Below are 22,930 nucleotides of genomic sequence, written 5' to 3' on the forward strand. Positions count from 1 at the left end.
CAATGAGAGAGGCATGTCTCCCCGCACACGGGGCAGTGTTATGTGGCTGACGGACAACATCGATCGCAGGTTCCACATTATTACTGTACGGCTATCTGACATGAGCTGTCACATGTTCCAGCCCCTGAGGACCAAGAATGCCCTCCCTGAGGAAATCCTACCTATGCCTTACCCCTTTATGACCAGGCATTTTTTGTTTTTGTGCTTTAATTCCCTCCCCCTTCTAAAAGACATAACTTTTTGTTTTACTTCTCCATTAATATAGCTGTGTGAGTATGTTTATTTTTTTGTGAAGCGAGTAGAAATCTTGAATGACACCATTCATGTTACTATAGAATGTACTAAGAAATGGGGGGTGGGGGGAATCCAAGTGGGTAAAAAAACCCACACATAATTCTGGAAAAAAAATTTTTTTTCTTTATATAAGGAATTCATTGTACAGTCAAAGCAACCTGCCAAAATGGTTCTCTGTGTCAGTACGATTACAGGGATACCAACATTTCTTTTTTCAATATATATTAGTGGCTGAAAAAGAAAAATTCATAACTTTGTAAAAAAGAAAAGTTTGTTTTGTGATGCAATTTTCTCAGATATCTAACTTTTTTTTTATTACTTTTCCGTCGATGGAGCTGTGTAGGGGCTTCATTTTTTGCAAAATGAGTTGTCCATTTTATTACTACCATTGCGCATACAAGTTTTTGATCGCTTTTTACAGCATTTTTTGGGGGGAAGCCCTCTTATGAAATTATTTAACTTTTAAAAAAATATATATCTGTATATTTAGGAGGGATTTTTTAACTTTCGTCCATAATCTGTACAATTCAGTGGAAAAATAAACTGAAATGTTTTCTGGTGGAAAAAGAAAAATAATGAACTAAAATAATGTGGTTGCATAAATATTCACACCCAAAAACTAGCACTTTGCTGAAGTATCATTTGAATTTATGACACCATTCAGTCTTTTTGGGTATGAATCTATCAGCATGGTACTTCTAGAATTGACAATCTTTGCTGTCTCTTCCTTGCAGTAGCTGCTCATCTGTCAGTTTGCGGGAGCATCTCCTGTCCAGCGCCCTCTTCAGGTCACACACAGATTTTCAATTGGATTCAGGACTGGGTTCTGACTGGGCCATTCCAAAACTTAGATCTTCTGGCGAAGTCATTCTTTTGTTGCTTTGTAGATCGCTTAGGGTCGATGTTGTGCTGAAAGGTGAAATTCCTCTTCATGTTCAGCTTTTTAGCAGAGGCCTATTGTTTTTTTGCTAAATTTATTGATATTTGGAACTGTTCATAATTTCCTCAACCTAGGCTAAAGCCCCAGTTTCAGCTGTTGAAAAACAACCACAAAGCATAATGCTGCCTCTACCATGCTTCACTGTGTGAATGGTGTTGTTTTGGTGATGTGCAGTGTTGGCTTTGCACCAAACATACCTTTTGAAATTATGGCCAAATGGTTCAACTTTGGTCTCCTCAGACCATAACACATTTTCCCACAGATTTGTTGTAGTTTTGGGCAAATAGATCTTTTTATTTCTAAGAAAGGGTTTACACCTTGCCACATTACCCCACAGGCCAAACATATGAAAAAAAAATTGGGATATTGCTGTCACATGCAATACCCAATCAGTAAATCCCTGCAGCTTCTTTAATGTTGCTTTAGGTGTCTTGGCAGCCTCCCAGACCAATTTTCTTCTTGTATTTTCATCAACTTTTGTTGAACATCCATTTCTAGTTAATGTCACTGTTGTGCCAAATTTAAACCACTTCTTGATGACATCTTCACAGTGATTCTTGGCTTATCTAATGCCTTTGAATTATTATTGTGCTCTTCTCCTGATTAATCACTTTCAACATTGAGATCCCTTTGCTGTATTGTAAGCTGTTTACGGACCATGGCTTTTGCTGTATAATGCAACTAAGACATTTTCAGGAGAATCACTGTAAATGATGGCATCTGTGTAATGACTTGTACTGTGTACTAACTATGTAACATGAGTGTAATGTGATTAGCTAATAATTTTCACAATCTCATAGCCAATTGTAAGAGGTTATTCACACTTATGCAGGTAAATTATTTTAGTTTTGTTGTTTTTTTTTCACTCTCAAAATAATTTGTTTCTCAAAGGATTTGTACAGGTTATAGGAGATATTAAAGGTGGAAAGGAAAAAGGTTTGAAATTATTCTTCTTGATATGATTTTTTTTCACATGACAAAAATCTTCTATATTAACAGGTGACCCGTGAAAGCACACTAGTGCGAAACGGCCGTCGTCACTCCTGCTCCCCTGCTCCCATTCTCCAGTTGAAGATGTTCCAATAAAGTATGAAACTACACCCGGTGAGTGTCATTCATTTTCTCTTGTTTTTATATATATATGTGCTCCCCAATAACCGACTTAGTAAGGGAAGCAGCTGTGTCCTCGTCCATCACTTGTCAGTCAATTGCATAATTGTCCTGATGATTGGGGGGCAGCACAGTTGCATCTCCCTGACAAACTGATGACAGCGGTAGGATCTGTGTGCCCCTACCTGCCCACCGCTATGCTCCGTGACATATATAAATATATATAGTAAGAAAGACGGCGGTGAGGTCCTGGATGGCATATATGTGCCACCAAGGTGGTTGGCCTCTGTAGCAGTAACACTATGTTATTGAAAGGGTTAATTTGAATGGACTTTGGGTCTGGGATTTAGGAACAACCAAAACGGTCTGGGTGGAAATGGTTGTTCACGTAATGCAGCCCAGGGCTTACAGGCCTGGAGCTGTGCTGGAACTGAATCGAGGTGTGTTTGGTGAACGCGTTTAAAACTGCTTGAGCTCCCACTGCCTGTAATACCGATATCAGTGAGGCTACATTTACCTTGTTTCATTGTTCCTGAAGGAAGGACTGTTTGTTATTCACTTCTACTAAAGCAACACGGTTTTAATTTTTGAGCTGTAAAGTTTATGATGGACAGTAAACTTTATGCTGTTTTGATATAAAAACCCTGTGCCAGTGCGTATCCCCAAAAAAAAATAAATAAAAAAAATAAAATTTTTTTATATATATATATGGGGATATGCACAGGCACACTTTTTTTAATATCAAAAGTATATATATAATATGCCTGGCACATGTGCTGCATGGAACAAAGCTCAGCTCCATATGGTGGTAGCATAAGTTACACGTACAGTATGTCGGTAATTTTTAGGGGGCTACAAATGGAAAAAGTACTGTACATGATAGGCTTAGATACAGTAAATCATCTCACCAGACAGTATAAAACATTACAGATTTAGATACAGCAGCTCAGCAGCATAGTGTACAAAACGTAACAATAATTTCAAAAGTTTTGGAATTACGCAATAATCGCCATGTGAGGAAATACTTTGCATATTGTTTAAGCAGGAGCTTAAGATTTTTAGACAATGTTATCTTCACTATTTTGGTCTACTACTGCACAATTGCTTTTCATTAGGGTTGATCGAATAGCTTCGGGTAAGTGCTTATCCGAATAGCAATAGCGCTTTCCGAATAGCTGCATCGGTAACCCGGATACCTGGAGAGCCCCTGATAATCAGCTGTTCGGCGCCGCAGCTGCATGTGTCCTGGCTGTGTGACAGTCACAACTCACAGGTTCTCCATGCATATGTTGTGACAGTGAGACACCTGCGACACATGCAGTTGCGGCACTGAACAGCTGATTATCGGAGCGCTCCAGGTATCCGGGTTACTGATGCAGCTATTCGGTAATTGATCAAACCTACTTTTTATCCCTTAAAAAGCTCTCCCGTGCTGCTGAGCTTCAGTGCTGCATCACTGCCGCTGACCTGTGCGCCAGCACACTTCTGCTCTCTTGTGCTCCGGCTCTCCATCACTGCTGCTCTTTTTTTTTCTGGCAGTCCCCCACTGCTGCTCTTTTGTGCGCCAGCACTGCTGCTCTCTTGTACTTTAGCACTCCATCACTTCTGCAATCCTGTGCTCCAGGGCTACTGCTCTCTTCTGCTCCAGCACTCAATCACTGCTGTACTCCAGTGCTGTTGCTCTCTTCCGTTCCGGCACTCCATCATAGCTGCTATTCTCTACTCCAGTGCTGCTGTTCTCCTCTGCTCCAGTGCTACGACTCTCCTGTACCCTGTCACTCTAGCACTCTTGCTCCAAGAAGAAAATTAAATTTATTCCTCCCCTGGAACCAGCAGCTTGCAATCATACAGGCGACTATATCTGCACATTAACATTGTTATCAAAAGTGACAGGTTCCCTCAAGAAGTATGCATTTGATCAACAAAGATTTGCAGGAGCCTGCTCCCGAGGAAAAATCAGTAGTCCATAGTCACCAGACCAGAGCCCTGTGATCCTCCTCTTAATTTACTTCAATTTCCTACAAAGGTCTGATAAAATTCTAACTGCATTCTGTCACCACTAGAGGGAGCTAAGTTTAGTGTGTAAACAGTATGCACTTAACTCCCCCTAGTGGTCACTAATGATAAATACAACTTCATCAAATGAAGTTCATCATTAAATCAACTAGACAAAGAATTTGAGCTGAAATACTAATAGATCGAACTGTGAAAAATGTCTATATGTAAATTAATTGTTATTTAAATGCCAACGACTTCCTCCTAGTAAAAGTATTAAAAGTCATACATCAGTGGAGCGCTCATGGAGCACAATTAGACAGCCGTGCTCGTAATCACCTAAAGGAGTTTATTTCCAAGTCTACTTCCTGCTTAGTCTTCCAGTGAATATCACTATTAATAGATCCATTGTGGAAAAGGAGAAGTGGTAAGTGTGTAAAAAACACCATATAAAGCCTCTGTAGGCTGCCCACTCAGGAAAACAGCGCCATGACCAGTGTATCTATTCAAATTACAGCAAATGAGTGTGTGTCTGTGTGTCCTATAACATCCGCTACTGTAATGTACGCTGTATGTACCGCCACATCACTGTATGAAAGACTATACTAGGATATGCCCAGGTTAGGCCAGCGTGCTCCATATCTTACTATACAAGAACGTATACCAGCTGTACATACATAAATATAGACAAGAGATACCCAGGTTATACCAACTGTACATATATAAATATAGATAAGAGATACCCAGGTTATATCAGCTGTACATATATAATTATATACAGAAGATACCCAGGTTATATCAGCTGTACATATATAATTATATACAGAAGATACCCAGGTTATACCAGCTGTACATATATAATTATATACAGGAGATACCCAGGTTATACCAGTTGTACATATATAATTATATACAGGAGATAACCAGGTTATACCAGCTGTACAGTTATAATTATACACAGGAGATGCTCAGGTTATACCAACTGTACATATATAATTATATACAGGAGATACCTAGGTTATACCAGCTGTACATATATAATTATATACAGAAGATGCCCAGGTTATACCAGCTGTACATACATAATTATATACAGGAGATAACCAGGTTATACCAGCTGTACATATATAATTATATACAGGAGATGCTCAGGTTATACCAACTGTACATATATAATTATATACAGGAGATACCCAGGTTATACCAGCTGTACATATATAATTGTATACAGGAGGTGCTCAGGTTATACCAGCTGTACATACATAATTATATACAGGAGATAACCAGGTTATACCAGCTGTACATATATAATTATATACAGGAGATGCTCAGGTTATACCAACTGTACATATATAATTATATACAGGAGATACCCAGGTTATACCAGCTGTACATATATAATTATATACAGAAGATGCCCAGGTTATACCAGCTGTACATATATAATTATATACAGAAGATACCCAGGTTATACCAGCTGTACATATATAATTATATACAGGAGATGCTCAGGTTATACCAACTGTACATATATAATTATATACACTTCCTCTCTCACTTCCTCCTTCGGCCTCACTCAATGGTCTTCTACAGCCACCCACAAAGATGGCCACACACTGGACCTCATCTTCACCCGCCTCTGCTCCCTATCTAACCTCTCTAACTCACCTCTTCCTCTCTCTGACCACAACCTGCTCACATTCTCCTCCCTCTTCACTCCATGTCTACAATCCCCACCCCACAAACTTTCACACCCTCGCAGGAATCTTAAACACCTTGACCTACACTCATTCTCCGAATCCCTCCTCCCTCTTACAGATATAAGTTCCTTACACAATGCGGATGACGCTGCCGCTCTATATAACACCACAATAGCTGTAGCTTTGGAATCCGCTGCCCCACTTACACATACCAAAACTCGCAAAATCAACAGACAGCCCTGGCACACCAGCCTGACCAAAGAGCTGAGGCGAGCTTCCAGGGCTGCTGAGCGCAGATGGAAAAGATCCCACTCCAACGAGCATTTCATCGCATTCAAACAGTCCCTCACTACCTTCAAGACCACACTCGCCACAGCTAAACAAACCTACTTCTCATCTCTCATATCCTCCCTGTCTCACAACCCTAAACAGTTATTCAACACCTTCAATTCTCTCCTCCGCCCCCCAGCACCTCCTCCCTCCCCACTCATCTCAGCTGAAGACTTTGCCTCATTTTTCAAGCAGAAAATTGATAACATCAGGGACAGTTTTGGTCAACAACCCCCAGAGCCCTTCCTCCCGACTTCCCAGCCCTCCACCTTCAAAACCAACTTCTCCACCATTACAGAAGATCGACTCTCCACTCTACTCTCAAGATCACATCTCACCACCTGTGCACTCGACCCGATCCCATCCCACTTCATCCCCAACCTCACCACAGTCTTCATCCCAACCCTAACCCATCTCTTCAACCTATCACTAACAACTGGTGTTTTCCCCTCAAGCTTTAAACATGCCTCCATCACACCTATCCTCAAAAAGCCCTCTCTTGACCCATCCTCTGTATCTAGCTATCGCCCTATATCACTTCTCCCATACGCCTCCAAGCTACTGGAACAACACGTCTACCTTGAACTGTCCTCCCATCTCTCTTCTTGCTCCCTCTTCGACCGCTTACAATCTGGCTTCCGGTCACACCACTCCACTGAAACTGCCCTTACTAAGGTCACCAATGACCTCTTAACTGCCAAGAGCAAGCGACACTACTCTGTCCTCCTCCTCCTGGACCTGTCGGCTGCCTTTGACACAGTGGACCATTCCCTATTATTACAGACCCTCTCATCCCTCGGCATCACAGACTTGGCCCTCTCCTGGATCTCATCATACCTAACAGACCGGACATTCAGCGTCTCCCACTCACACACCACCTCCTCACCTCGCCCCCTATCTGTCGGAGTCCCACAAGGTTCAGTCCTAGGGCCCCTGCTGTTCTCTATTTACACCTTTGGCCTGGGACAGCTCATAGAATCTCATGGCTTTCAGTATCATCTTTATGCTGATGACACACAGATCTACATCTCTGGACCAGATATCACCTCCCTACTAACCAGAATCCCTCAATGTCTGTCCACTATTTCATCCTTCTTCTCCACTAGATATCTGAAACTCAACATGGACAAAACAGAATTCATCATCTTTCCCCCATCTCACGTGACCCCCCCTACGAACCTATCAATTACAGTAAATGACTGCCCACTCTCCCCAGTCCCACAAGCTCGCTGCCTCGGAGTAATCCTTGATGCTGATCTCTCCTTCAAACCACATATCCAAACCCTTTCCACTTCCTGCCGACTTCAACTCAAAAATATTTCACGCATCCGTTCATTCCTCACCCAAGAATCTGCAAAAACCCTAGTCCATGCCCTCATCATCTCTCGCCTTGACTACTGCAACCTCATGCTCTGCGGCCTCCCCTCAAACACTCTCGCACCCCTCCAATCTATTCTAAACTCTGCTGCCCGACTAATCCACCTGTCCCCCCGCTATTCCCCAGCTTCTCCCCTCTGTCAATCCCTTCACTGGCTCCCAATTGCCCAGAGACTCCATTACAAAACCCTAACCATGACATACAAAGCCATCCACAACTTGTCTCCTCCATACATCTGTGACCTCGTCTCCCGGTACTTTCCTGCACGCAACCTCCGATCCTCACAAGATCTCCTTCTCTACTCCCCTCTTATCTCCTCTTCCCACAATCGCATACAAGATTTCTCTCGCGCATCACCCCTACTCTGGAACTCTCTACCACAACATATCAGACTCTCACCTACCATCGAAACCTTCAAAAAGAGCCTGAAGACCCACCTCTTCCGACAAGCCTATAACCTGCAGTAACCACCGATCGACCAAACCGCTGCACGACCAGCTCTACCCTCGCCTACTGTATTATCACCCATCCCTTGAAGATTGTGAGCCCTCGCGGGCAGGGTCCTCTCTCCTCCTGTACCAGTTATGACTTGTATTGTTTAAGATTATTGTACTTGTTTTTATGTATACCCCCCTCACATGTAAAGCGCCATGGAATAAATGGCGCTATAACAATAAATAATAATAATAATAATAATACAGGAGATACCCAGGTTATACATGCAGATGAGTGCATGGGATGACGCGCTCCAATGCCAGTGCTTGTTAACTGTCGTTGTCAGAGTATGACAGTGGCAAAAAACAGGTTAACAATCGCAGGTGGAGCTCCACCCATGATTTTCAGCAGCAGACACTGGCTGTAATACACAGCCATGATGTATCGGGTATGGGTTGGGTTCACTCCCCCCATGACTTACGCCGTACATGTACGGAGGATGTTGTGAACGGAATAAAGGTTATCTTTCCAAAGTTCCCCCATATGTTACATTTAAAGAAGGTCCCCTTTAAGAGAAGACTACTTCCACCAGTCATCCAAACTACAGCTGGAGACATTGTGGGTTGTGGAAACATCATTACAAGAACTAGTATAAACGATGTGGTCAAATGATTTGAGTGGCTCTAGACGAAAACAAAGACTTATGTCTTCAGCTCACACAGGAGAATACTGTTCGCAAACCTCTGTGTACAGAAGATAATTATCATTTACAGAAGAAATGACCTTCAGAGAGTGGTCAGACCAAATGAAATCGATATTGCACGTGCTTCCCCTCCCCCTCTCCAACCCTCATAAGCTTGGCACAGCGTTCCGACCAAAGACGACAATTCCACCGTGTGGTTACATCTTAGAGCTGCTTCCGCGCTCTCCTCGTACTGATTTCTTCGAACTGGGGATGAGTTGACTCAGAACAGGAAACCTCACTTCTTCAAAGCGCATCTTTCTCCATAGCGACGGTGAAAGATGGACAAGGGGGGGGGAGAAATCTAAGTACAGAGGCCTATATGCAAAATAAAGTAGTAAGATGTTAGGAGGGTCTACGTAGTCACCACCACACAATGACTGTGGAACGTGACCCCATAAGTCGTGGTGGGCAGAGTATGGCATCTCTAAGAACAGATCCCACATTGCTGGCCTGCTTCATTCCACATCTGGTCTTCTGTGAATCAGCAGTAAGTCACCAGGATAATCGGTGAAATGGAGGGTGGTAAGACCAGTATGAAGGAATCCTTTCCTCAGTTTCCTGAAACTGATCTAGACCCCATTGAGATATCTGGGGGGTTTTTAAACGGCAAAATGAAAGACCATTTTTCATCAATTTTGCCGGAACTGATTTTCAGCCGATGCGTCTCCATTTTTAACCATCGAGTGTTTCGTGTAGGTCAAAATAAAATCCAAGCTTTTCTTACTTATTAAATAGTAAAAAAAAAACATGGCCAGCACTCAGATAACACAGCGATGATATCCATAGGCCGCCAATTTTTGTACGTCATGAACAAATTGATTTGAATGGGCAATTTTGATCCGTGACTGTGATTAAAAAATAAGGTGATGTGCCAAAAAACACAGACATGTGAACAACCCTGTAAACTATAATGGGTATGTTTTATGTCCGTGAAAAATAATACAATGCAATGGTGAAAAATGGAAGTCTGAATTAGGCCTTAAAGAGAATCTGTCAGCAGGTTCTTGTTATGTATGTGCAGCGTGAGGTAGGCTGAGAGCCCGATTCCAGTGATGTGTCACATACTGGGGTTGTTGTGTCTTACCATCAGGAGATTATCACTAGAGAACTAGTTGCCTCATGCCATTTAGTCTTCCTTCTCTGTGTAACCCCGCACCCACCACTGATTGGCAGCTTTCGGCTTATGCACAGAGCACACAGAAAGCTGGCAATCAGTGAGGTGGGCAGAGTTATACAGAGCTCAGTATTCAGAGAACTTGTAAATCTGCAGCAGAGAAAACAGCAATTTTATCAAAACTGCAGAAAGCTGACAGTAAGGCTGTGTGCCCACGATGCAATTTTTAAGTGTTTTTGCCACGTAAACGCAGCGAAAACGTTTAAAAATCGTGTACAGAACGCCCCCCATGCATTCCTATGGCATTCTGCACATGCTGTGCTAATGCTGCGCTTTTTTCCGCGGCGGAATCGCATCGCGGAAAAAATCGCAGCATGCTCATTCTTTTGTGCGGAATCGCAAAGAATTGCCGCGATTCCGCACCCATAGGAATTCATGAGAACCGCTCACTTCCCGCATGTGGCTATGCCCACCATGCGCGAAGTTAAGCGTCTCATGTGCAGTTGGTACCCACGGTGTGGAGGAGAGGAGACTGTCCTCCAGGCCCTGGGTACCATACCCCTGTAAAAAAAAGAATAAAAAATAAAAAAAATCGGGGTATATTTACCTTCCGACGTCCCGCGCTGCATTCCCGGCCTCAGCTTTCCCAGTAATGCCTTGCGGCAAGGTCCTGTGATGACGTAGTCTCGCGAGACCAACGTCATCACATGTCTCACAGGGCATCGCTGGGAACGGGAGCGTCGCTGAGACTGCGCGGGATATCGGAAGGTAAATATACCCCGATTTTTTAATTATTTTTTACATTCTTTCTTTTACTATTGATGCCGCATAGGCGGCCTCAATAGAAAAAACCTGGTCACACTTGTCAAACGAGTGTGACCAACCTGTCAATCATTTACCAAGCGATGCTTCAAATCACTTGGAAAGTGCTTGAATATCGCACGCAAAAGTTGTGGTAAAACTGCGTGATTTCTGGAAAGGAGTCCGGTTTTCAACACAACATGGGCACATAGCCTAAGTGTGTTAGACATCAGGCTCCTGCAGCAGTTCAACAGGAATCCAGAGCCTCACATTCTGCGGTCTCACATTATCTTTCGGCCACAGAGAACATTGCTCAGCAATCCCAGCTTCCTAGAGGCTCTGCCTAGACCTGCTCTGTGGGGTTGGCTATTGCTACCACCTTTGGGTCAGCAATGGCTATAAAAAGTTCGCCTAGCCACTCGGCCATGCGCTAGTATAGTCTCTAGTTGCTACTGTGTGAATGATGATGGATGCATGAACCTGCGACTGACTCATTAAGACTCCCCTCCCTCTGATATTACATGTGTGGATAGGGATTTAGTCATAGAGTCTGCGCCAGTCAGTGGCACGCTACAGGCCACAGTGCATATCATCACCTAACTAGCGTCCGACAGTGCGCCCCTCCTGGGTACTGTCGCATAGCGGCTGTGTCAGTCACCGTGCTGCAGTCTGCAGCACCTGTGGTCGTCCGCAGTTGCGACGCCGCACGCACGGTAGGTCTAGACAGACTCTGTCCCTCTGCCTTGGGCCCAGCTCCTGTGACCATATACCGTGCGCGCACGCCTCTGAGACCTGTGATGCTAACAGGCTCATCCCTTTTGTGTTTTGCACTTAAGGCATCTCTGTGAGTAAAGCAGAGATCGCTCAGCGCACCTGGGTGACGTTCAACCCGTGTGCGTTATACCGCCATATTGTACGTCCGCCATCAGCTAGCAGCAGTGTTAACACCTTCTGCACGGTGGACCCCGGGCGGCGAACGCACTTTACGTTATTTTATAGTTAGTGCGTTCCGCCATCCCTAACAGAGTGACACATCACTGGAATCAGGGTCTATGTCCCTACATCATACCACTCTCAGATTATGTGGTAAAACCTGCTGATGTATTCCCTTTAATGAAAGAAAAGAAAATCCAAACAAAAGAAGTTAAAATATACAAAATATGAGGGTGACTCATTAGTACTATGACGTTTAGGAGTAGAACCCTGACAGTTTCCTGTAGAGAGCGACTTTTGACTGTACGGCAAGACTTTATTTGACGTTCTTATTTCCCAAAGGTTTCTTAATTGAAATTGTAACCCAATCTACATTTGGATGATATTGATGTATTGTCCTCGCTTACTTAAAGTTACACCAAAAAAAGTGATTCTGTATAGCCAGGGTAGGGAACACAGTGATCTACTAGAGGATTACTGCCATGGGGAGAGTAGTGCATTTCACCCTATTTATACAAAAAGGGGTGATCATTGTTGGGCTTTTAATCAAAAGAAGTTCTTTAGGGCATATACCACGTTGCTGCCAATTGGATGAGATTCCTGTATTGTCCTCGGTTACCTAAAGTTACACCAAAAATAGTGTGTCTGTATAGCCAGGGTAGGGAACACAGTGATCTACCAGTGGATTACTGCCATGGGAAGAGTAGTGCATTTTCTATACAAAAAGGGGTAATCATTGTTGGACTTTTCCTCTAAAGAAGTACTTTATGGCATATACTACGTTGCTGCCAAGTCTATATGGTATAATAACAGAGCTGGGTCCTACAGAATTTGAGCTTATTTTTAACACAACAATATATGAATGTGGCAGTTTTGTGGTTTGAGGCGTGATTTTTTTTTCTCTATGGGGCCAGTCCCTATGTGAAAAGCTGCATACTCCAGCTAGATTAAACCAGAGCCGCAAAACTAAACAGGATGAATGAGGCTGAAGAGGGTTTGATGTCTGACAAACAGAATTTTGAGCGCAGATGTTTATCTCTCATTTGCCTCTCTCGAGGACTGAAAATAACATTACACAAATGTGAAAAAAAGATCTTACACAAACGACATTGGAGAGATTAAACTTGAAGCAAAATAAGGTGACTTGAATCATAACCATGACCATTACGAATACCCCAGAGTCACGCACAATAGCTAAAAAGGTGGCTTCTTATTCTTTTTAGCACATTTTATTTATCTAGGTTCCCACATAAACAATCACAAAACAGTGGCGCGTCCTAAATGCAAAGTTAAGCAACTTTCCAAATAGTCTTCATTAAAATAGTTTTACCATTTTGTTTGAGCTCTGTAAAAATGTTACAAATCCACCAAAGTTCAGGATCATTCTTGACGGCTCTTTTTTGTTAGTGATCGTGCACCTTTTTGAGTCCGAGAGTGATCAGACAAAACATCGGATCGCACCCGGACCAATGTTATACTATAGAGCCAAGCACATGTCTAATATTTTTCTTGGACATAGTCTGTTCAAGGAAAAAAAATCACAGCAAACTCGATTTGCATCATATATTCATATCGCACTCAGCCATGCAAGTCAATGAGTCCGTGGAAATCATTGGACTGCGCTCAGATGACATCTGAGTGCAATCCAATTTTCATGGACTGACAGAATGGAGAAGATGGAGAAATTTTTTATCCATCTTTTCCTCATCCAAGAAAATCGGATCATGCTATGATCACACACTGATCAAACTCTGATCAGAGTGTGATTAGCATAATCAGCCCGATTTTCTCGGAAGAGAGAAAATACTGTTGTGTGACCCTAGCCTTAGAGATAGAAGAGAGGAGGTGGTTGTACAAAGACCTCCACAAAGGTGAGAGAGGAGAATGTATGCACAGTCTCAGGGAGGGCAGAGAAAATACAGTAGGTTGATATATTAGCTAATGGAGACAACAACGCCCTGGACACAAATACACTCAGACCTCTCACCCAATCTATAATATTGGCAGTGCCAAACAGACCTCATATGCAGCCTGTATTACTGAGAGAGACAAACATAGCTCACTTCAATCATGTACTACTAGGAAAAACAGACAGACCTCCCATCCAGCCTTTATTACTTGAATTTTCACAAAAACTTCGCACCCTGCCTGTATTACTGGGAGAGAAATAGAAATCTCACATCCAGCCTATATTACTGGAAGAGACACAAAACCTCACATCTAGCCTATTGTAATGGAATAGAGACACAGACCTCAAATCCAGCATGTATTACTCCCACTAGAGAAAAAACTGCATGTAAAGGAGTCTAAAAATGAATAAAGCAATGAATATTGTAGTGCAGCGGGGCTGGTGCAGTGTGATAGACAAGCAGTGACCTCAGTAAAGTTCCAAAACAAGTCTCTTTAATGCTCAACTCACAGCAAAACACAGCACACGATATCCTCCAGATTGCAGCAGGGAACCATATCCTCCAGATTACAGTCACTACCTTTAAAAATGCTGTAATGTATAATAATTAGATCTGTCTCTTTAAGCAAGCCAGACTTATGGGACTTGGGGGGTGGAGACAAGAGGGATGAGAAGGGAAGTTTCAGTTTCACTTCTGTGTAGCATGGGAATGCAACTGTTATGCTGTGTGCTGGAGGACGAAGAATAAAACATATCTAAAGTTTAATACCTTGAATTCTTCATAACGTGTGGATATTACAACTGGCGACGAGGATGGGATATAATCACCTACTGCTGTGAGTACAGACTATATTTTACCGCTTCACACGCCAGCACCACTGAGAGACTCTATCATGGCTGACTACTTGCACACATTCCCACAATTTGATATGACTGATGTCATTAATCTCTCCCATAACTGGAGAAAATGGCTAAACAGATTTGAGAATTTCCTAGAAGCCATGGACATAAAGGAGGAGAAAAGAAAGAGAGCTTTGCTCCTGCATTGTGCAGGCACAGGAGTCTATGACATATACAGTACGTTACCTGCAGCAGAAACAGACACATACAGCAACTGCACTAAAGCTCTCACTGGCTACTTCAACCCCAAACAGAACATCAGATATGAAAGATATAAATTCAGGATTGCCAAGCAGCTTCCAGAAGAGTCCATAGACACTTATGTCACACGGCTGAAAGAGTTAGCACATGGATATGCCTTTACAGATGTAGATGATGAAATCCTAACTCAAATAATTGTCACCTGCTCGTCTAATAACCTAAGGCGTAAGGCTCTGCAGCAGGATATCTCTCTACATGATTTGCTCAAAATGGCCCGTGCTATAGGAATAGCAGATCATCAGGCTACTGTAATGGAGAATGGGGATAAATTACATGTGCATAATCTCAAACAGAAAAATTTACCAGACAAACAAGCCCAGAAACAGAAGAAATGTTATAGATGTGGACAGGATTTCCCTCACCACCAGAACAAATGTCCAGCTATGGGACAAACCTGCAGTAAATGTGGAAAAGGGAATCATTTTGCAGCTGTTTGCAAATCAGCGCACTACAAGCCTCCGCTGCCTATGACAAAATCTGCAGAGGTAAAAGTGATAACTCAGGACACAGAAGAAATGTCTGCGACTGAGAACTATGTGTTCACTACCTCTGTCACTGGTTCAGTACAGTCTCCCTGTGTTACACTCTCAATCTGCAACACTGACATTACCTTTACAATAGATACAGGAGCTTCAGTGGATATCATAGATGGCACTACATATGAACAATTGAAAACAAGGCCAGTCTTACAACAAGTGCAGACTAAAATCTTTCCTTATGGATCTAAAACACCTCTAGCTATAATGGGACAATTTGATGCTGAAATTAGATATAAAGAAAACAGGCAGAAAACCACTTTCCACACATTACAAGGATCGGGAGGCTGTCTTCTCAGCTATCACACTGCCTTGGAGCTAGGGCTCATCCAGATTATTCATACCATAACTGACCCTGCGGATATGGATGTACAAACTATGGTGAACAGCTTTCCCTCCCTATTTAGTGGTTTGGGAAAACTAAAGGACTCTCAAGTACACCTTCATGTGGATGACAATGTTCGTCCAGTAGCCCAGCCTCACAGGCGTATTCCATTTCACCTGAGACAGAAGGTAGAAAAGGAACTCCAATTGCTCATGGATGAGGACGTTATTGAAACTGTTACTGGTCCCACTCCGTGGGTCTCTCCACTTGTGGTAGTTCCAAAACCAAAGACTCCTGATCAAGTGAGACTGTGTGTTGACATGCGCCTGCCCAACACCGCTATCCAGAGGGAAAGACATATCTCACCTACGATTGATGACATTATTCATTTATTAAATGGAGCCACCGTCTTCTCAAAGCTCGACCTCAATAAGGGATATCATCAATTAGAACTGAGTCCAGAGTCCCGATACTTGACCACATTTTCCACCCATGTGGGCCTCAGAAGATACAAAAGATTGACTTTTGGAGTCTGCTCAGCAGCAGAAATTTTTCAGGATGCAATAAGGAGTGTCATTCAACACATCCCAAATGTCTTTAATTACAGTGATGACATATTGGTTTTTGGTAAAACTCAAGCTGAGCATAATCGTGCTCTATATGCTATCTTCGAATGTCTGCTTTCTGCTGGACTCACTTTAAACAAAGAGAAGTGCGAGTTTGACAAGGGTTCATTAGAATTCTATGGTCACATCTTCTCGGCAAAAGGAGTACAACCAGACCCCAAGAAAGTGGAAGCTATCAGAACAGCCTCAATTCCACAGGATGCCAGTGAAGTGCGTTCTTTCCTTGGAATGGCAAGTTACTGTGCTAGATATATTCCGAATTTTTCAACAATCAGCAATCCACTACGGGAACTTACAAAACAAAGTTGTATTTTTCAATGGTCTCAAGACTGTCAGGCCTCTTTTGAAACAATTAAAAATGAACTCTGCTCGACAACCACTATGGCTTATTTTGATCCAGCTCTTCGAACTGAACTGATTGTGGACGCCAGTCCCGTGGGACTGGGTGCTATTCTAGCGCAGTACAAGGATAACAATCAAAATCCTCACATCATTTCTTATGCAAGTAAGAGCTTAACAAACACTGAAAGAAAATATTCTCAACCTGAAAAAGAAAGCTTGGCAGTTGTCTGGGGATGTGAACACTTTCACTTATTTCTCTATGGAGCTCCCTTCACCATTGTCACAGATCATCAAGCACTTCTTACAATTTTTGGAAATCCCAGAGCTAAAATGCCTGCACGAATTGAACGATGGGGCCTACGTCTACAGGACTACAATTATAAAATTGTTCACAAACCTGGAAAATACAGCAATCCGGCTGATTATCTTTCAAGACATCCTACTAATGATGATATACCTGTGCATTCCTCTATTGAAGAATACCTACGTTTTGTTACAGATCATGCCGTGCCAAAAGCACTTTCTCTTGATCAATTTATAAATGAAACAACAAAAGACAAGACACTCTGTGCCCTAATACAAATCATCCAAAATCGAAGGTGGCATGAAATTCAAAAGGAAAAATTTCCTGATTCTGAGATTGATCTGAAAGAGTTAAAACTATTCTCAAACGTACGTGAGGAATTATCAGTCACTGAAGAACACCTCATTCTTCGAGGTACCAAACTAGTTGTACCTAAGACTTTGCGTAACTTAGTCATACAGATAGCACATGAAGGTCATTTAGGAATTGTTGGCACAAAGAAGTTACTCAGAGTAAAAGTGTGGTTCCCAAATATGGATCACTTGGTGGAAGAAAAGATTAGACGCTGTTCTACTTGTCAATTAATCACTCCATCATCAACCTTAGAGCCATTACAAATGTCTCCGTTACCCACTGCTGTCTGGGATGTCGTGGTGGTACGTCAAAGACCAACCAACAAGACCTCACCTGTATATGGTCCTGCAAAATATTATGTTGCTAAAAGGAAAGGCAGCATGATCACAGCTGAACGAGATGGACACTCCATAACGCGAAATTCTTCATATTTTAAAGTCATACCGCAGAATGATGACAATGAACTCTCTTTGGTGGAAGATTTGGTATCCGATGGTGGAGAGGACCAACAAGAGGTAGCTGGTCCATCAATAATGAACCCTCTCAATGAGCCCAGACGTTATCCTACACGAGAGAGAAGAGCTCCATCGAGGCTTATTGAAGAAGTGTAATTAAAGTTTTGTTTTGTTTTTTTTTTTGTTTGTTTCTCTGGTTTTGGAATTGAACAAATAAGACAAAACGGACATATGATTTCTTTGGACGTTTTCATGTTGTTGCATTTATCAGTAATATGGGTTATTTATAGAAAAAAAAAAAGGGGATGATGTAATGTATAATAATTAGATCTGTCTCTTTAAGCAAGCCAGACTTATGGGACTTGGGGGGTGGAGACAAGAGGGATGAGAAGGGAAGTTTCAGTTTCACTTCTGGGTCGCATGGGAATGCAACTGTTATGCTGTGTGCTGGAGGACGAAGAATAAAACATATCTAAAGTTTAATACCTTGAATTCTTCATAACGTGTGGATATTACAGATGCCAGTCCACCCCCCAATGACTAATTACCATGGGCGACTGCACCACCATATACGCTGTGGGTGCCAGGCCTTTCAGCTTCCTTGGCTGTTTGGCTCCACTTGCCTGTGTTGCCTCACACAGGTGGAGCTATGCAGAGCCTTCTGCTCTGCACTCTTGCAAACACCAGACTGACACTGACCCTGACACACCCAAACCCTTTACTGCAGGGTTTTTAACTGGAATCTGTGGGCATGCGCCGCATGGAAAACCCAGGCCGGGGAAGAGGAAACAGACTGCACCACTACCATCCTGTAGTCCGTTTCAAAACACAAAAGCCCTGAGCAGGTTTTCTTTAAATCTGCCTTGGACAAATAGCTTGCCCAAGACTTACACTTACTTCTATTTTCCATTGCAATCACAGCTATGCCTGTGACTACATTACATTCCTCTGGCCTCCATACACTTCTTTGCGCATCCTGGGGGAACACACAGCGACCCTTACATGTGACACCGGTCACTGCCTCACAATATACATATATGCATAATTACATAGGTTGAAAAAAGACATAGGTCCATCAACTTAAATTTTCCGCTATCAAATAAACATTACCTATCACTGTTGGGAAACTGTCAGCAAGCAGAGCCAAGCACAGTGTCTTTTTGACACTCTTGTAAGACAGAATATGATGGAATACTTTTTTTTGTACAGAGAAAATACTAAACAATGCTTTTCTCTGCAATGGCATCTTGATTTTTTAGTATGAGAGTGGAAGTGGCATATGCTGGAGCAATCGAGGGCTCTAAAGTGATGTGAAGATGCCCTTAAGAGGAGCTTTGCCCTCTCAGCTAAGCCACAGTCCAGGCTAGATGTTGGTGCTTAGCTCGGACCTTTATCTGGTGGTAGACCATGGCAAGATGACCTTTCCAAAAAAGTAGTTGCGCAACCCTGCCCTACTTTTTCGATCACTCCATGAAAAAGTTGTTTGAGATTTCTTATTCTTCCTTATTTCTACAACTGTACCAAAAAAATCTACACATGATAGATGAATTAAGACCTACAAATCCTGTGTTTTCCCCAAAGATTTATACCGGGCAGGCGTTGTTTAATGCCTGCAGATCTGGCCTGGTGCCCACTCCTGGGAATCCTGTCATTCTGCGGTCACTATGAATGGGTCCGTTCAGACATGGAATATAAAGCCACTTGACCCACTGTCAGGTTGAGCTAGCTTATTGTATGAAGCACGGGAAAGGGAAGCTTAATACAGTGGAAAGGAAGTCTTAATTTCCTATTGCTATTAGTTGAATGCAGGAAGGAAAAGTAATAGAGCTAACACTTCATATGATTCTATATAAAAATTAAATGCCCATTATGTTTATTTAATGTGCAAGGGATGAATTTACAAAATTTGACCATTCCTACTTAACTTTGTGTTTATTATAGCTATGTAAATAGTAAAGATATATACAAGTACTTCTCACAAAATTTGAATATCATCAAAAAGTTAATTTGTTTCAGTTCTTCAATACATAAAGTGAAACTCATATATTATATTTCAGTAGGCTCCACAATCATGGGGAAGACTGCTGACTTGACATGTCCAGAAGGCAGTCACTGACAAACTAAAGAAGCTGGTGTTCACAGAGTGCTGTATCCAAGCATAGTAATGGAAAGCTGAGTGGAAGTAAAGACTGGGGTAAAAAAAGGTGCATAAGCAATCGGGATAACCGCAGCCTTGAAAGGATTGATAAGAAAAGGCCATTCAAAAATTTGGGGGAGATTCACAAGGAGTGGACTGCTGCTGGAGTTATTGCTTCAACAGCTACCACACACAGACGTATCCAGGACATGGGCTACAAGTGTCGCATTCCTTGTTTCAAGCCACTCATGACCAATAGACAACGCCAGAAGGGTCTCACCTGGGCCAAGGAGAAAAAACTGGACTGTTGCTCAGTGGTCCAAGGTGTTATTTTCAGATGAAAGTAAATTTTACATTTCATTTGGAAATCAAGGTCCCAGAGTCTGGAGGAAGAGTGGAGAAGCACACAATCCAAGCTGCTTGAGGTCTAGTGTGAAGTTTCCACAATCAGTGATGGTTTGGGGAGCCATGTCATCTGCTGGTGTAGGTTCACTGTGTTTTATCAAGACCAAAGTCGGCGCAGCCGTCTACCAGGAAATTTTAGAGCACTTCATGCTTCCCTCTGCCGACAAGCTTTTTGGAGATGGAAATTTCATTCCCAGCAGAATTTGGCCCCTGTCCACACTGCCTAAAGTACCAACACCTGGTTTATAAACCACAGTGCTTGATTGTCCAACAAACTCGCCTGACCTTAACCTCATAGAGCATCTATAGGATATTGTGAAGAGGAAGATGAGAGACACCAGACTCAACAATGCAGATGGGCTGAAGGCTGCTATCAAAGCAACCTGGGCTTCCATAACACCTCAGCAGTGCCACAGGCTGATCTCCTCCATGCCACGCCGCATTGAGGCAGTAATTGATGCAAAAGGAGCCCCGACCAAGTATTGAGTGCATTTACTGAACATACATTTCAGTAGGCCAACATTTCGAATTTTAAAATCATTTTTCACGTTGGTGTTATAAAGTATTCTAATTTACTGAGATAATGACTTTTGGGTTTTCATTTCCTGTAAGCCATAATCATCAACATTAACAGAAATAAACACGTGGAATAGATCACCTATGCAGGTTAATGATGCAACAATTTTTTATTCCATACATCCATGGTTGTACCACAAATCCAGGTAGATGGCCAACATACACTGTCTTCAGTACACAAGTTCCCAATCTGAGATCAGCAGTTCCACTGGCCCCGTACCAGGTGATACCCACTGTCACCCAACTTTTGTTTGGCTCACATCTTTTGGTATCTCCAGGCAGTATAGTGTGCAGTCACAGCCTGTGTTCCTCCAGATGATGGATATCACGACCATAGCTCATGGTTACCCCTCCAGCCGGCAACCGATCTCCAAAACAGCATAGATTATTCATCCCAGCTTGGATCCTCTGCCTTTGAAGTCCCTCCAACAACTGCCTGATTCACCCCCTGTGTCTTTTTTCCCTCCCCCTTAAACATTTTCTTTTAGCTCTCAGAACAAAGTATATTTCATCACCTGGGACTGCATATGAGACCCCCCTTGGTGATGGCTCCTCTGGGTCTACTATCCCCAACCACACAATGGGCCTAGGGTTGGGAGTACAATGTGAGTGAGATCAGCTCCTCACAATAGACTTCAATGGGGAGAGACATTACAGGGATTACACTCGGGAAATGGATTGTGGCGAATCAGGGTCACCTATAAGGAATTCGTGGCATATGGAGGGAATATTCCATAAACATTAAAGAAGGGAATTTCCATTAAAGTATATGGGATCAATGGTAGTCCAGGTCATGAGAACCCCCCGGATCACTCAAATTACATGGCTGAAGTGTTCAGCACTGGCATTTGTGCATGTACTACGGTAAAAGGACCTACAGACTACTACGTGCCTGTCTTGTCTGCAGGGCCGATCTCCGTTCCCTTCTCCTATGGCTGCCACTCATTATAGTGCTTCAAGCCAGGTCTTTCAGTGTCCACTTGGACTCACCCGCGTTTGGGTATTGGGACTGTAATGTGTTCAGTTGCCAATTGTTTGGAGATTGCCAGAATTCAGTTCCTTCTGTTGCCGCCATCTACTCAGACTCTTGTGTTTGCTACTATTTGCTACTGCTGCTTCTGAAAGCTGACAGTTAACCCATCATTTGCTTTAAGCATCACAAACTGTCATTAGTATCTGATGACCTTACATTGCAGTCTGCTGTGGCTCCTATAACTTGCATTTAGTATGAGAGCGGAAGTGGCATGTGTTAGAGCATTACAAAGCTCTAAAGTGATGTGAACCCTGCTGTTTCTCTGACCTGCTGGTTAACCCATCTTTTGCTGTAAGCATTATGAACTGTTATTAGAGGTGATTCACTTTACGCTATACTCTGTTTTGGCTTCTGAGTTCTGTTTCAGACCTGCTGTGTTCCTCTTCATCAGCCCTATTGGTTATATGGCTTACGATGTCTCCTGTCTTGCTTATTTTTCTGCCGTCCAGCGTAGTCTGTGTTCCAGGTGTTTACTGTTCCACATGCCTTCCAACCTGCTGCGCCAACATTTTGGGTCCCTGCATTTACCCTGATCTCTGGCTTCATGAATCCACCTCCCCAGATGAGCCTACCAGAGTTTCTTTCGGGAGCTGGGCACTTCTGCCCTGCCCTACATTCCGGACAATCTACAGTGCTTTTAAAGGATATCGATATATTAATGTTACAGCTTAAATGTGGTCACACACATTAAATAATTTTTTGCATACAGATTATTTCTCTCAACATATTTATTTTGTGGGAAAAAGGAAATAAGCTTGCGTGAGAGCGTAGGACATGTTGAAATGCAACATGCCCAACCTTTCTTTTCGCCAATATCATGTGTTAGGGAGAGGAGACCCCAACACCAATTAAGTAGAGAATAAAACAAATATTGGTGGGTTCAGTTGAGAAATATATGGACACCTTTAGAGCTATACAATGCGGCACTTGCAGAGGAATAAGCATATCAAGTCCACCCCAGACCACTTATGACGTATTACCTTTTAAAAGGT

General features: G+C 42.7%; 1 protein-coding gene across 1 annotated transcript in view; it reads left to right on the top strand.

The window, feature by feature from the left end:
* PIK3R5 (phosphoinositide-3-kinase regulatory subunit 5) overlaps nt 1–22,930 on the top strand; it is a 142,556-nt gene that overhangs the window by 39,691 nt on the left and 79,935 nt on the right. Inside the window, exon 2 of the mRNA XM_073559671.1 lies at nt 2,234–2,338. The gene's annotated coding sequence lies outside the window, so the exon portion shown is untranslated. The remainder of the gene's footprint in view (nt 1–2,233; nt 2,339–22,930) is intronic.

This window comes from Dendrobates tinctorius, unplaced genomic scaffold (assembly GCF_039654945.1).
Source record: "Dendrobates tinctorius isolate UK_male_01 unplaced genomic scaffold, ASM3965494v1 ptg000014l, whole genome shotgun sequence".
NCBI lineage: Eukaryota > Metazoa > Chordata > Amphibia > Anura > Dendrobatidae > Dendrobates > Dendrobates tinctorius.